Source organism: Pelophylax lessonae (assembly GCF_965119305.1).
Source record: "Pelophylax lessonae genome assembly, chromosome: 1".
Classification (NCBI taxonomy): Eukaryota; Metazoa; Chordata; class Amphibia; order Anura; family Ranidae; genus Pelophylax; species Pelophylax lessonae.
Genome location: NC_138768.1, coordinates 493,579,204 through 493,593,007, shown reverse-complemented (window position 1 = coordinate 493,593,007; position 13,804 = coordinate 493,579,204). Strand labels below are relative to the sequence as shown.

Below are 13,804 nucleotides of genomic sequence, written 5' to 3'. Positions count from 1 at the left end.
CCCTTACGTATTTTAAGGTTAAATCGTTTTTCCTCTAGTTTTAGTGAGTGGCCACGTGTCTTATTGTATTCCCTTTCTCTAAAAAGTTTGTTCCTTATGCTAGGGTCCTCACCAGTACAGTATTTGTACATTGATATCATATCCCCCCTCAACCGTCTCTTCTCCAGAGAGCATTAGTTCAATGCTTGTAGCCTTTCCTCATAGCCGATGCCCTCCATTTCCCCAATTATTTTTGTTGCCCTTCTCTGGACTCTCTCCAGTTCCAGCACATCCTTCCTGAGGACCGATGCCCAGAACTGGACAGCATACTCCAGATGTGGCCGGACCAGAGTCTTGTAGAGTGGGAGAATAACCTCTATTTCTGGAGTGAATACCCTTTTTTATACATGCCAGTATTCTGTTGGCTTTGCTTGCAGCGGCTTGGCATTGCATGCCACTGCCAAGCCTGTTGTCCACTAGGACCCCCAGGTCCGTTTCCATCTTAGATTCACCCAGAGTTTTCCCCCCTAGTGAGTAGCTTGCCTTCGTGTTTCTGACGCCCAAGTGCATTACTTTACATTTGTACAGTAAGCATTTGTGGGAAACGGTGTCAAAGGCCTTTGCAAAGTCCAGATACACCACATCCACAGGCTTACCTTTATCTAGGTGGAAGCTCACTTCATCGTAGAAGGTTACTAGATTTTGGCAAGAACGATTTTTCATGAATCCATGCTGATTACTACTAATAATACAGTTTTTATTACTAAAGTCTTGTATATGGTCCCTTAACATTCCCTCCAAAATCTTGCAGAATAGTGATGTTAGGCTGACCGGCCTATAGTTACCCGGGATATATCTCGGCCCTTTTTTAAATATTGGTACCACGTTGGCTTTTTTCCAATCAGCTGGCACCATACATGTCTGTAGACTATCCTTAAAGATCAGGAATAATGGTCTGGCAATCACCTGGCTGAGCTCCTTAAGAACCCTCGGCTGCAAGCCATCCGGTCCCGGGGATTTATTTATGTTAAGTTTCTCTAGTTTAGTTCTAAGTCTATCTTCTGTTTGCCTCAGGAAGTACCACCTTGGCTATCAGACTCAACGTATTTCCATGAACGAAACGGAATGGATATACCATATGAATACTTTGCAACCTTTAGGCCACAATATAGACATTGATCTGAATTGCTATATCTCGAATTACTGATCGTTAATCAACAAAGGTTGTCCGACTAGCTGCTATAAGAATAATCCAGTTGTGGTCATGAGCATATTATATTATGTTATACAACGTTACTATTCTGAGGATTTTTCACAATTTTAACATTTATATGTTCTTTTAATATTTAACCTTCAACATATTTGCATGTCCTCATATATTTATTAATATGAGATATATATGACTAAAAGATATTATAAATATTACATCACAGCCATATATCATAATTTAGATATTTTATTAATGAAAGCTTCCTGTTGATTTTATAATAATTTTTATTACTAATAATTTAATTATTTACAATCATTTAATAACAATTTTAATATATTAATAAAAATATGCCTCCTATAATTTTATTTTAATTATCCAGATATAGACTGGGCAGAAGGAACCGCGCACTCAGCCAAGGCTAGGCAGTTCCTAAATATTTTGCAGGACAATTTCATGGGTCAGATGGTGAACGCACCGACAAGAAACAATGCGGTACTTGACCTACTGATTACCAACAATACAGACCTGCTCACGGATATAGAAATACGGGACAACTTAGGGAACAGTGACCATAGGTCAATTGGTTTCAGTATTAATTACAGTAATAGGAAACACAAGGGTAATATAAGGACACTGAATTTCAAAAGAGCCAATTTCCCTAAACTGCGCTCGCTGCTAGAAAATATCAAATGGGATAGAACCCTGGGAACAAAGAACACGGAGGAAAAATGGGAGTGCTTTAAGAGCATACTTAACAAGGGGATTGGCCAGTGCATTCCAAAGGGAAATAAATTTAAAAGAGCAAAACTAAACCCTGGGTGGCTAAACTCCAACATAAAAATGTATATTAGTGCTAAAGAAAAGGCCTTCAAAAAATACACTGAGGGGTCATTGGCAGCATTTAAGCATTACAAAGAGTGTAATAAGAAATGTAAAGATGAAATCAGGGCGGCTAAAATAGAACACGAGAGACATATAGCGGAGGAGAGTAAAAAGAACCCCAAGAAGTTCTTTAAGTATATAAACAGTAAGAAAGCGAGGCCAGATCACATTGGCCCCATAAAAGATAAGGGAAATATGGCCACTGAGGACAGGGAAAAGGCGGAAGTGTTAAATAATTTCTTCTCTTCAGTCTTCACAAAGGAATCGGGGGGCTACACGAACCCAGCTTGTAAGGCCGAACTAAATAATACACCTTAGGAAGTGCCGCCATGGCTAACAGAAGATAGACTTCTAAACTAGAGAAACTTAACATAAATAAATCCCCGGGACCGGATGGCTTGCACCCGAGGGTTCTTAAGGAGCTCAGCCAGGTGATTGCCAGACCATTATTCTTGATCTTTAAGGATAGTTTACAGACGGGTATGGTGCCAGCTGATTGGAAAAAAGCCAACGTGGTACCAATATTTAAAAAAGGGGCCGAGATATATCCCGGGTAACTATAGGCCGGTCAGCCTAACATCAGTAGTCTGCAAAATTTTGGAGGGAATGTTAAGGGACCACATACAAGACTTTAGTAATGAAAACGGTATTATAAGTAGTAATCAGCATGGATTCATGAAAAATCGTTCGTGCCAAACCAATCTATTAACCTTCTACGATGAAGTGAGCTGCCACCTAGATAAAGGTAAGCCTGTGGATGTGGTGTATCTGGACTTTGCAAAGGCCTTTGACACCGTTCCCCACAAACGATTACTGTACAAACTAAGGAAGGTAGGTATGGACCATAAGGTGAGTACCTGGATAGAGAACTGGCTCCAGGGGAGAGTACAGAGGGTGGTGATTAATGGGGAGTACTCAGATTGGGCGGGTGTGGAAAGTGGGGTCCCTCAGGGTTCTGTCCTGGGACCAATCCTGTTTAATTTATTCATAAATGATCTAGAGGAGGGGATATCTAGTACAATCTCAGTATTTGCAGATGATACTAAACTAGGCATGCCAATATCTTCTATGCAGGATGTGGAAACCTTGCAAGCAGACCCGAACAAAATAACGGGGTGGGCAACTACATGGCAGATAGAGCTGCACGATACTGGCCAAAATGAGAATCACGATTTTTTTAGCTTGGAATAAAGATCACGATTCTCTCACGATTCTCTGTGTAACAAAAAAAAAATTGGGATAACTTTACTGTTACGTTTTTTTTTTATTCATTTAAGTCTATTAATTGCGTTTGAAAGACTGCTGCGCAAATACAGTGTGACATAAAATATTACAACAATCGCCATTTTATTCTGTAGGGTCTCTGCTAAAAAAAATATATAAAATGTTTGGGGGTTCTAAGTACTTTTCTAGCAAAAAAAACTGATTTTAACTTGCAAGCAACAAATGTCAGAAAAAGATCCAGTCTTTAAGAGGTAAACTTCCTTTCTCCCTGGCAGAGGGAAGGAAAAGATACAATGTAATCACTTTGTTTATAGTTACTGGGAGACTTTTTTTTTTTTTTTTTCACAGCTGTTCTCTCTGCTATGCAAAGAATCGAGCATATTTCAGGGTTAGATCGTCAGGAGGGGTGAATCGAGATCGCGATTTTCATACGATTAATCGTGCAGCTCTAATGGCAGATGAGGTTTAATGTTGAAAAATGTAAAGTAATGCACTTGGGGGCCAGAAACCAGAAAGCAAGCTACTCACTAGGGGGGGAACCTCTGGGTGAGTCTAGGATGGAAAAGGACTTGGGGGTACTGGTAGACAACAAGCTTGGCAGTGGCATGCAATGCCAAGCCGCTGCAAGCAAAGCCAAAAGAATACTGGGATGTATAAAAAAGGGGATTCACTCCAGAAATAAAGAGATTATTCTCCCACTCTACAAGACTCTGGTCCGGCCACATCTGGAGTATGCTGTCCAGTTCTGGGCACCGGTCCTCAGGAAGGATGTGCTGGAACTGCAGAAACTGGAAAACTAGAGGAAAGGCGGTTTAACCTTAAAGTGCGTAAGGGGTTCTTCACTGTAAGAGCGGTAAGGATGTGGAATTCTCTTCCACAAGCAGTCGTATCAGCAGGGAGCATTGATAGTTTCAAAAATTTATTAGATGGACACCTTAAAGACCACAACATACAGGGGTATACAATGTACGGTTAAAAGCAAACACACACACGCATCATAGGTTGAACTGGATGGACTGATGTCTTTTTTCAACCTCACTAACTATGTAACTATGTAAGAAGTCGCTTAAATATGGAAAATATGTAATTTAAAACTTATTTTACATTCATTTACGTCACCCCTTATATATATTATTATATTAATTACACACAATATTTATTCAACATATTGAACATTTATAAAATAGATTTTTTGGGACCATAATTTTATTTTATATATAAAATTTTGCTATTTTTGACATATAGTGTAATATTGGATGGTGTTTTAAATAGAAATATATTGGTTTGCTAATGCCAATGATATTGTACGATCAGGTATGCCATTTCCTCAGCCACTAAATCGCCCTTTATCAATATTTAATATTGTCAATTTTTGGTTGATAGCCGATAGGCATGTTGACCATTACTGCTGCTACAAACATTTGTTTCCCGGAAGTTAACATTATTGAACCATATGTGGTCACGGAGGGGCGTGTCCCCCTGTGTAATGCATTCGCTCGGACGTCTGCAGCAGGGGCGGAGTGTGACATCGCTGGATAGATGCCCGCTCTCCTTCCGGTTCAGCGTGTCGATTCCGATACGTCATTTCCGGGATAGCCTTGATAGGGTTCGGCCGTCGTTCCGGAGGACAGAGACTAAACAAGCCACCTCGCTTCCGGTAGGCGTCCCCTTACATTTTTACCCCAAAGAGGCTGATTGGCTAAGAGGTAATTGGCATACCTTTATATAATGATACTAAGGTGATTGTGGTCACATGACCCTTGAAAACGACGGCTATACGTGCCGACGAAACCGGTCAGGAATATTGGGATACAATCCCCCTGCTATCATTGCCATCTTTGAGACCATTTGGATAGGACCAGTGAACGCGGAAGCGGTACCGGCCGAGTCCAATCTCGGATTTTGAGTCTTAATGCCCGTTTTTATGACCTTGATGTAAGTGTGTCCACCTTATTTTACAATAAACTGTTTAAAACGTACTTCACTATCCTGGTCATTCCTTTGTTTACATATCGCTGAGGAGCGTAAGGAGGAGGCGGAGTGTGGAGTTCTGTGGTTTTACAGGCAGTTGTGAAGTGGATTACTCTAGAGGGCTTGGTCTCTTATGCTTGGATTCTGGTCGCATTGATTTACCCTGCTTGCATTGACCCCCTGTAATAAGGGGTCTGTGCTTTCTGGTAAGCACACTCACACATTGGGTGCCTGTATGGTGAAGGGTTTGAAGATATATCATGTGAAGAGTTTTTATCCCTTGGAGAGTGTACCTTATTCATTTATTTGTTTATTGGGACTTACCATGAACTTTTGATGCACTTTATCTTGCACAATGTTTTTATGATTTATTATCAATATTTATGTAATCAGATGATGATTTATCACTATGCACTTTATATGTTAATTATAATGTCAATATTTATCACTTATTTGCACTTTTAAGGTGAGAGCAGCTTAGTACACCTTGTGTGTATCATATATCATTCCACACGTTTTTACGATTGAGTTGCAGCTCCCCACATTATTGGTTTACACCATTACACTGTGCACATTTATATAAAATGATTTAATTTTATTATCCTTATATACAATTATAAAACAATTTATTTAGTTCACTTACTCACGACTAACTATATTGCACAAATAATTAACTTTTCACAGCACGTTTGCACTTTATCCAATAAGCGCAGGTACTTTGGCGCCTAACGCCATTCGTTTACTATTATTTAGTTTAGCCTTACAAGCTGGGTTAGTGTAGCCCCCCGATTCATTTGTGAAGACTGATGAGAAGAAATTATTTAAACACTTCCGCATTTTCTCTGTCCTCTGTGGCCATATTTCCCTTGTCATCTTTTATGGGGCCAATGTGTTCTGGCCTCGCTTTCTTACTGTTTATATACTTAAAGAATTTCTTGGGGTTCTTTTTACTCTCTTCCGCTATATGTCTCTCGTGTTCTATTTTAGCCGCCTTGATTTCGTCTTTACATTTCTTATTACACTCTTTGTAATGCTTGAATGCTGCCAATGACCTTTTCTTTAGTATTAATATGCATTTTTATGTTGGAGTTAAGCCACCCAGGGTTTAGTTTTGCTCTTTTAAATGTATTTCCCCTTTGGAATGCACTGGCCAATCCCTTTGTTAAGTATGCTCTTGAAGCACTCCCATTTTTCCTCCGTGTTCTCTGTTCCCAGGGTTCTATCCCATTTCATATTTTCTAGCAGAGAGCGCAGTTTTGGGAAATTGGCTCTTTTGAAATTCAGTGTCCTTATATTACCCTTGTGTTTCCTATTACTATAAATACTGAATCTAATTGACCTATGGTCAATGTTTCCTAAGTTGCCCCGTATTTCTATATCTGTGAGCAGGTCTGTATTGTTGGTAATCAGTAGGTCAAGTACTGCATTGTTTGTCGGCGCGTTCACCATCTGACCCATGAAATTGTCCTGCAAAACATTTTAGGAACTGCCGAGCCTTGCCTGAATGTGCGGTTCCTTCTGCCCAGTCTATATCTGGATAATTAAAGTCCCCCATTATAATGACATTTCCCATCCTTGCTGCCAATCCTATCTGTAAAAGGAGGTCCGCCTCCCCCTTCTCCCTCTGGTTGGGGGGCCTATAGCATACGACCAATATTACCTTCCCTATAGTAGTGTGAACTCAGCCTAAACCACAAGTGCTCTTTATCATATACATTGTTAACCTTCTTGTGATAATCAATTCCTCACGCAAATGCAAAAAAGAAAAGAGATGTCAATGTCTCTTGGGCATTGAGCACCAATCATCCCTTTCCCAGATTTGAATACATATATGAATAGTGTTACCAGTTACAAGTGCTATTTATCATACACATTTTCAAACTTCTTTTAATAATCAATTTCATATGTGCCATAAATAAACATACAACTATATGTATTAACCACTTCAATACCAGGCACTTGTACCCCCTTCCTACCCAGGCCAGTTTTCAGTTTTAAGAGCTGTCACGCTTTGAATGACAATTGTGCTGTCATGCAACATTGCACCCAAACTAAATTATTTATTTCACACAACTAGAGCTGTCTTTGGGTAGTATTTAATCACCACTGTGTTTTTTTTTCCACTTTTTGCTAAATAAATGAAAAAAAAAAAAAAAAAAAAAGTATAATTATATATATAATTATAAATCTCCGTTTGTTATAAAATTTTGCAACTAAATTATGGTTGATGAATGTAGGTAATAAATGTATACTGCTACATTTGGTGAAAATAACCCAAATCAGTGTATATAATTTAGTCTGTGCTAAAGTTAGAGTACACAAACTATGGAATATCTGAAAATGTATCAATCCTGATGTTCTCATGCCTATTTCATTTCTTGAGGCCCGAAAACGTCAATACAAATTCCCCCCGAAATGACCGCTTTTTGAAAAATAGACAGTCAAAAGGTATTTAAGAGGCATTGCGAGTAATGTAAGTAATGCCTTGTAATTGCATTGTAATTTGCATTGCGAGTCTTTTGAAGCAGTCTTTTTTTATTTTTTATTTTACAGTGTCACCAGTGCAGTACAGCATTATCATATTTGGTGACAGTACGGGGGGGGGGAACAAAAAATAAAAAATTTTAAAAGAAAAAAAAAATGTATTTAACACACTGTGGCCAGAGCAATATAATGTTACTATAGAACATTGTACAACTCTTAGAAAGTGAACAGAATTTTTTTTTTTTTTTTTTTTTATAGCAGTGCATTACATTGCTATAAGCAAGCATTTTATTGAATAAAACCAATTCAGTTTGTATTGTTTTTATTAGCTGTGAATGGCCAGCGCTAATCACATGGTACAGATAGGCTGTGATTGGTCCTGTCTGAACCATGTTATCACACTGACCATGAAATAAGCCATTTAGAAATTCCCACAAATAATAAAATCTTCCATAAATGAAAAAAAAACTCCTTGTTGTGTTCCAGTGTACCACCACCTCTTATGTATGTGTTCTCACCTTTATCCTAGCCTATTATGCAAGCAAATCAAAAAGGTAGAGTCTTTAAAGCGGAGATCCACCCAAAGCGGAAGCTGAGGTTGTTTGCTTCCTCCCCACCTCTGCGGCCACATTTTTTTATGACAGGTACCTGTTCCCACTTTCGTGTTAACTCGCCATGTTGAAGTCTCCTGGAAGATTGGCCCCCCTCCTCTTTCTCCCGCCGCTGGGCCATTCACAAAGCGCGGCTCGCTTTACGCATGCGCAGTAAGGAATGGCAGCGGCAACATCCGAGAGCCGATTGAAAAATTGGCTGGGGTGTCAGTATTGCGGGATCCCGGGACAGTTTAAAGCGGAGTTCCAGCCATTTACTCACCTGTCCAACGGTCCAGCGATGCGGCCGCCGGAAGCCTCGATCCTCTCCCTCGGCATCACTGCTGTGGGCACCCGGCTGTTACAGTTTGCGGCTTCACAGCCGGGTACCCACTGCGCATGCGCGAGTCGCGCTGCGCGCCGTGATTGGCCGGCAATCTTCTGGGACCTCTGACGTGTCCCAGAAGATTGCAGGGAGGGAGGGGGAGAGGAGAACTTCCGCTCAGGGCGCCGCGGCGCTCCGAGCGGAAGTGGGAGCGGGTACCTGTCAAAACTAGGTACCCGCTCCCCCCCCCCAAAAAATGACATGCCAAATGTGGCATGTCGGGGGGTCAGGACTCCCTAAAGCGGAAGTTCCACTTTTGGGTGGAACTCCGCTTTAAGTGTACTAATACTATTAAAATTCTGGGCCTAAACAGAAACTGAAAATTCAGCATGCCCTTGGCTGAAAACCAAACTGAAAAGGACTTTTTTCCCTGAAATTATGCAGAACAAAAATGGGTTAATTAACTGCCACTGGTCGGACACTAATGCATCAGTGACCAGCAGTGGCATTACATTAACCTCCTCATACTGCATAATACAAATACCATTGGTAAACAACATCGCCTCTGCCCCCCCAAAGAGTTCATAATGGCAATCTGCTTAGTGCTTACTTCAGGGGATTAACAATGTGCTTGTTTCTTCCCACACGCCGGATCCTCTATGTCGCAGGTAGGCAAACACTCTACTGCTCTCCTCTTGGGTCCTCCTTTCAAAATCCCTCCTCTGGCCGGCGGCCCGCCTCTCAGTGATGTCGCTACTACGTGACTATATATATGAACTAACACACCGGGCGGGCGAGTGGCCGCTAATAGCTGTAACGAAGTGAGCCCTTCACTTCCCTGTCAGCGGAGATACCCGCCTGACAGGGAAGTGAAGGGCTCACTTTGTTACAGCTATTAGCGGCCACTCGCCCGCCCGGTGTGTTAGTTCATATACACTTCACCTGCACTGCGCCCCCCTTCCTCGTGGCAGACATTCATTTTTGGCATCTTTGACCCGTTTTGGGCGAAATGGGATAGGCCCAATTTCAGTGCACCACTGAATATATTTATTAAATATATACCTACCGTATTTGTAGCTGCTGAATTTAAATTTTTTGGTGGTGGGGGTCTGCAGCTCAGCTTTAATAAGCCAGAAATGTGGACACGGGGAGATCTAGCCAATGGAAATGCTTAAGGCTACATGATGGCCCAGGCCAGATTGGATTGTGGTCAACATGTCTCACAAAGTAGTTCCTGGGATAAAATCTCTCTCTTTCCCAAGGGAAATATGCTTTTCATGTACAACATTACATCTAGCGAGAGGTGAATTTCATAACCTCTAGAAGCTAAGGAATAACATGGATAGGCCTGAGTACCACATACTCCAAGGCAAAAAAGGTCACTGGGATACCCTTCCTCTTCAACGTACGAAGCAGGCAAGGGGAAATCTCAGAGTAGAAAATCATAAATCGGGTTTAATTGATCACAAATTCAGTACATCGTCCACTGTCACAAGATCTTTGTATCTGGAGACAAGCTTACTAAGAGGGTTGTGGAACCTGGATGACACGGAATCCAGAACTGGGGTACCCCACCTCTGACAAAGGTCCAGACATCGATGACTAGAAAATCTGTTTGCTTTGTTACAACCAAAAATATAAAACTTATTTTATTGGGATTTTATGTGGCACATGAAATTGTGAAGTGGATGTAAAAATTAAAAATGGTTTTCAAAGTTTTGCACATATAGAAAATGCAATTTTTTTTTCAAATATAATTTTTATTAAGGTTTCCTGGTGAGACAATATAATGCATAGTCCAATAAACAAAACATACCATGTTCAAATATATTTCTACCTCAATCTATTCATACCACAGTTAAATTCCAATGGATTCTTCTCACCCTGACTTCCCTATTTCTATAAAAAACCAATTAACACCAAAAAAAAAAATAAATAAATCAATCCCTTAAATACACACAAAAAAAAAAAAAAAGGGGGGTGGGGAAACCATAGAGGGGGGGGGGAGGAATAGGAAAGGGTGTACGGAATTATCTCCTCCCTTTCCTGCCGAGTTATCTTTTTGTTACACAAAGGTCTATCAAATCCTCTTCTAACAGAGCTAACCCCTGATTCGATAGTATGAACAAGTTCCAAGCTCCCCATGTTTCTGTATATTTTTCTCTTTTGTGTTGAGCTGTCAAAACCAGATCTTCCATTTTATTTATTCCCTCTACTTTATGTATCCAGCACTCTATTGTTGGGGGCCTTTGTTTCTTCCAGTTAAGGGGAATACAATATCTAGCTGTATTTGCCAAATGGCATATAATAGATCCTCTGTATCTTTTCCCTGGAATCCTACTCAACTGTTTGCATGATCTGACTTTTTTCCAAAAGTCTGATAATTTGGGGCAGGACCAAAAAATATGTATTAATGTGCCTTCTTCCACCGAACAGTGCCAGCATCTATCAGAATTATTTATCGCCGTTTTATGTAATTTATATGGGGTATAATACCATCTTGTCAAGATTTTAAAATGTAATTCTTGGTATTTGGTAGATAGACGATTTGAAGACAAGGTTAATCATATGTTGCCTCTGCTCCGTGGAGAAGGCACAGGATAGTTCTTTCTCCCATTTACCAAGATAAGGCAATTGATAATCTACATTGGGTATGTTTATCAAACTGTATATTTTAGATAACACGTGATATATATTCACGAACAATAATTTTCGAATTCCGTTAGTTGACGGTTATAATTCTGAGGGTTAGGAATTGACCGTAAAAAATAATAAAGTTGAAGTGCATTCCAGAATGGTAGTCTGAAAACCTCTCCATCATTCTTTAATGTCTCCAGAGAGGGCCATTTATTTACTCTCACAAAGTGAGAGGCTTGGAAGCATCCCGTTTTACCAAGAGTTCTAAAAGATTGTGCTTCTAGTCCCATGGCAAATCGCAGGTTTCCTAGTATTGGGTATAATGGTGAATCATAGGTGGAAACAGGATTCTGAAGACAGATTTGTGAACATATTTTTAAAGTCGTACCGATCAATTGGTGTGATTTTAATTCTATCGGTAAATTCTCATAGCACCACAGTGCCCTATTTAAGGGAATCAGTGTATTTGTCTGTTCTATTTTCACCCATAATTTTGATTCACCATGCCAACACCAGTCAATTTGCCTCCGGACATGTGAAGCATAATAATATTTACGAATATCTGGGATTGTCGCTCCTCCATATTCTTTTGGTAAAGTTAATAGCCTTCGTGATATCCGGGTGTTTTATGTGCCCAAATAAATTTCATAAATATTGAATTTACCTGTTTAAAATAGTGAGTTGAGATCTTAATAGGTAATGTTTGAAAAAGATACAAAAATCTAGGTAATATAGACATCTTAATAAGGTTACACCTGCCCATCCAAGAATGTAAGCCTGTATTCCATTTTTCCAATTTAAGACGAATTGTAGTCAAAAGGGTAGAGCAATTCAATTCATATATTCGGGCCGGGTTAACAGGTATATGCGTACCCAGATATTTTAGTGCTAAATTTAAAGTTCTGCTTTAAAGTCTGTAAGGCTCTACTGGGTAATCTTATTCCCATGGCTTCTAACTTGTTGAAATGTATCTTCAAATTAGATATGGCGCCATATTGTTCAAATTCTCTGATAAGATTCGGTAAGGATATTACCAGATTTGTTATTATAAATAATAAATCATCTGCGTAAGCGGAGATTTTATGCTGTTCTTTCCCCATATGAATACCTTGAATGTCTGGATTTTGTCTTATTCTGCATAAAAATGGTTCCAAAGAAAGCACAAAAAGAATGGGGGATAAGGGACATCCCTGCCTCGTCCCATTCTTAATAGTGAAAGGGTCTGGTAAGATCCCATTCACTTTCACCTGTGCTGATGGAGCGGAGTATATAGATGATATCCATTGTATCATAGTGTTACCTAGACCAATGTGTTTAAGTGTGGATAGCATAAATTTCCAATTCACTCGAACAAACGCTTTTTCTGCCTCAGTTCCTAAAAAAACGCATGGGGATTGAGATCCATCTGCTGCTAATAATAAGTTCAATACTTTTGTGGTGTTGTCTCTGCCTCTCTATTTATTATAAATCCCACTTGGTCCAAGTGAATCAGGGAATGTAAATGTTGCGTTAATCGAGCTGCTAATATTTTAGTGAAAAGTTTTAAATCTATATTAAATATGAGTGATATAGGCCTAAAGCTTCCACATAACATTAAATCCTTATCCTCTTTAGGTATGACCGCAATATGTGCTCAACGTATCTTTGCAGAAAACGGGACTTCGTCCAGCATCATTAAATAGTTTCAACAGGTATGGTCCCAGAATCGGGAAAAAAGTCCTGTAATACTGAAGGGTAAAGCCGTCTGGGCCCGGAGCCTTTCCGGTCTTCATCGTATTCAGGGTTTGTTGTATCTCTGTCAATTTTATTGGCGAGTCCAGTTCTCTGCAAATTTACTCCGAGAGTTTAGGTAATTGAGCTGAGGCTATAAATTCCTCCATCTGTGTTATAGGTGGCGATTGGTCTGTTAAATTATAGAAGGAGGAATAAGAGTCTTCAAAAGCCTGAGCAATCTGTATAAGAAGTGAAATTTTGGTACCTTTAGAAGAAAAGATTTGGGGAATATATGTGGCTAATTTAATGTCTTAATGTCCTTTACCACACTGGTTACCTGATTCATATCCTATTTTGCGACTCCTCTGTAAAGATGCTTTAGCTTTATAACCTAATAGGTCCGTAATTTGGCAAAGTCTTGTCATTGCGTTTTGCTGGTCGACGCAGGAGGATGGAACAGAACGCTTCCTTTTCCCTTGGGTCTTTGCGCTGACCAATTTCTCCCCTTCTCCTGGGGCCTGCTATCCTGCTGAGTTTTTTGAGGTCGAGAAAGCCTCTTAGGTGGCTGCTTTTTCTTTTTGATAGGAAAGGACCTCTTTTTTCCTGCTGTTCTGTCTAGAACAGAGTCCAACTCAGAACCGAATAGGAGATCCCCTTGGAATGGGATTCCGCACAGCTTGTTTTAGGAAGCTGCAATTCCAGGCCAAGTCTTTAACCAAAGAGCTCTTCTGGCCGAGTTGGTTAGTGCTGCAGACCTTGCCGTCATCTTCATTGATTCTGCTGAAGCAT

At 40.0% G+C, this 13,804-nt stretch overlaps 1 protein-coding gene across 1 annotated transcript in view; it reads right to left on the bottom strand.

The window, feature by feature from the left end:
- The window catches only part of HDGFL2 (HDGF like 2), a gene marked incomplete at its 3' end in the record, with an annotated part of 529,328 nt that overhangs the window by 497,876 nt on the left and 17,648 nt on the right, over positions 1–13,804 (bottom strand). The gene's annotated exons all lie outside the window — the stretch shown is intronic.